The sequence below is a fragment of the Oryctolagus cuniculus genome, chromosome X (assembly GCF_964237555.1).
Source record: "Oryctolagus cuniculus chromosome X, mOryCun1.1, whole genome shotgun sequence".
Taxonomy (NCBI): Eukaryota; Metazoa; Chordata; class Mammalia; order Lagomorpha; family Leporidae; genus Oryctolagus; species Oryctolagus cuniculus.
In genome coordinates this window covers 119,324,462-119,327,643 of record NC_091453.1, presented here as the reverse complement: position 1 = coordinate 119,327,643, position 3,182 = coordinate 119,324,462, and positions in this window count along the sequence as shown.

Here is a 3,182-nt window from a genome sequence, read left to right as displayed (position 1 = left end):
TTGTAGCTGTGAATAAAGCAGACATGTTCACTTAAGCCTGCCCCCTGTCCCCGGTGCTTCTTGTGGGAGAACACCATGCCCCACTCTCCCTGATGGTGTGACCTCACAGGAAGTGTCCGCAGGTATGAATTTGCAGCCAGACCGAATTTATTCAGAGACAATAATTTCACAGACGTGGGTGATCAACTGCTGGAATACACACTAACTGAACACTTGGCAGAAGGCCTAGCCCCCAGGGGCTGGGCTATTTCATATCTTAGGTTTGTTAAGGTGGGGGAGGGAGGAGAGGGCAGCAGACAGAGGTGAATTCCTCTATATAAGTCTTTCAAGTTTGGCCCACTGGCTTCTGAACCTGGGGAGGAATGCGGGGTTTGGGGTGTGGGTGAAGACAATAGGGCTTGAGACCAAATTGAGATTCAGGGACAATGGAGACATTCTGATTTTAGCTCTCTTTTGCACAATGAGCTAGAATGGCTGAGGCTTATGTCTTTGTTTTGTCTTTATGGGATCTGAGTGAGTATTTATACTTGGGATTGGACTGATTGAAGAAGAAGAGCAGTTTTGTGTTCCTCTTATGGGATAGATTGATATGGCAGTCATTCATCCCTGCAAAAACCTTTGGAATAAGTTAACTACACATGGTAGAAACAGGAGCACTATGCTTATGAGGATAAAAGGAAATATTAGAAACATCGCCCATGGTGGAAAGCATGGTGGGAATGAGGAGGACAAAGGGGGGAATAGGAAAGCGAGAGTCCTGTCTCTCCATATGCCTGGTTGCCGAAGAGAAAGAATGCTCCCATTTTGTTTAGAGTATGCTAGCTGGCAAGGCGCTGTGAGGTGGAGTCAGTCTGGCCTGCTTCTAGTCCTGGGCTCCCTCGTTTCCTCCTTCTGCTTATGGAAACCCTGGCTGCTGTCAGGGATTTGGGTGAGGACTGAAGCTAAGTTCTTCAAGCTGAGTAGGTGTGGAGTAGGGATCCTGTGGTCAAAGCAGGGTTCCAACAGAAGGTGGCCTCTTAAGGGGGCTTCAGCACTAGCTCACAGAAACTCTCCATTCAAGGTTTCATGTGCAGAACCATCTACAATTGTGCTGCTTCAAGTCTGAAGGAAATTAATCTAACAAGCAGATAGATACACAGGTTCCAAAACAAAGAACAGATCATTACTAGAGGACCTAGAAAAGGTGCTGCCCAAACCAGGAGGGAGTTTTCCCACTGAGAGGCAAACAGAAACTGGCAGGAGGGGCTGGAAATAAGCAGTCTTTTTCGATCTATATTACCATCCTGGATCCAAGTTCTTCCCTCTACCCTTCTCCATCCCACCATTCATTTTCATCACTGCTCTTCTCTCAACTCAGCTCCTCTCCTCCCCACCACCCTCTCTGATCCCCTCAAACTCCATTCCTGTCCTGACTTCTTTGATATTGCCCTGACTACATTCTACCACCTCACAGACACTCCTATTCCCAAAGCCCAAGATTGGTTCACTGTTGGTGGTTCTTCTAAAACTCCACCTTTTTCCATTGAATATGCAATAATTGAGGGGTACCATGATAACTCCTCTTCTTCCCTCTATAGGGTCATAGAGGCTAGGCCCCTACCTCAAGGCACTACCTCCCAACTGTCCAAATTGTTAGCCTTGATTCGAGTCTTCACGTTAGCCAAAGGAAAGACAGTTAATATATACACATATTCTCAATACGCATCTAATATCATCCATTCCAGTGCCAGGATATGGCAAGAAAAGGGATTTCTGACAGCCTTGAGGGACCCCTATAATAAATGGCAAGCTGATTAAAGCTCTTCTTGATGCTGCCCAGCTGCCAACAAAAGCTGCTATTATTCACTGTAATGGCCACCAGAAAGGCAAACAATACCTATCTAAAGCTAACAGGGCTAATCTTAAAACTAAAGCAGTGGATCATAGGAAAACAATGCCATCTTTTCTCTTTAACTTAACTCTTATATATTCAACCTTAGAAATCTCAGTTCCAACAACAAGGGGCATCCAGAAAGGACTCATGGTGGTTTCTAGATGAAAACCTAATACTCTCTTCTATCCAAGTTACCTTTCTAAAAAAAAAAAAAAAAGCACCACTCTATTACTGAAACCCAACCTCTCTCCTTCACTTCCTGAGATCACACATACCTAACTCTTGCCATATGAGAAACTCTGCATAACATATCTCAGACATGCAGCATCTGTTAATCTGCTGACCCCAATTCTAATATCAGGCCACCCCCATTCCCCACTCACCAGGCCTGCGGATCACTCCTGGGAAAGGACTGGCAGATTGACTTCACCCATACGCCACCAGTTAGGCGAACACATTACCTTCTGGTGATGGTGGATACCTTCTCAGGGTGGGTGGAAGCTTTCCCCACTACTAAGAAAAGATCTTCCATGGTTTCTACTATACTATATAATGATATTATCCCAAGATTTGGATTACCTGCTTCCATTCAGTCAGACAATGGACTGGAGTTTACCTCTCAAATTACTCAAATAGTATCTGCCTCTCTTCATATCTCATGGCATTTTCATATTCCCTATCATCTCCCCTCTTCAGAAAGAGTAGAACAGATGAATGGAATTTTAAAACAGACTCTAATTACATTCTCCTCCAAAGTCCACTTAGACTGAGTAAAACTCCTTCTTTTAGCTCTGTTAAGAACTAGATCTCTTCCCTACAAACCGTTAATGCTTAGCCCATTTGGAATTCTTTATGGAAGGCCTCTCCTGTCACCTAACTTCCCTCCCATACAGAATTCTGAAGCTATTGCTCCTCCTGTCGCTGTCCCTCTTCTGACCGAAATGTCTCACTTACGGACCTGTTTAGACACACACTTACCCAAACTGCACTCTCTGCCTCTCATATATATTCCTACCTTTCAACCTGGTGACTGGGTTCATCTAAAACAAAATGAGGCTGCTCTAAAGCTAAAATGGAGCAGGCCCTACTAGGTGATATTGACCACCCCACCACTGCCAAACTCCAAAGGCACCCCCACATACATTTTACTTCTTTGAAACTAGCAGCATCTCCCTCATGTAAATCTACTCCCACAGGACCTACCCCTCTCAGGTTGACATGGCTCCCTGTAATACCAGAAGAACCGCTTTCTCATGTCCCTGACAATTCCTGAATTCCACAGATTTCTCCAAATTATTCTTACAGGAAA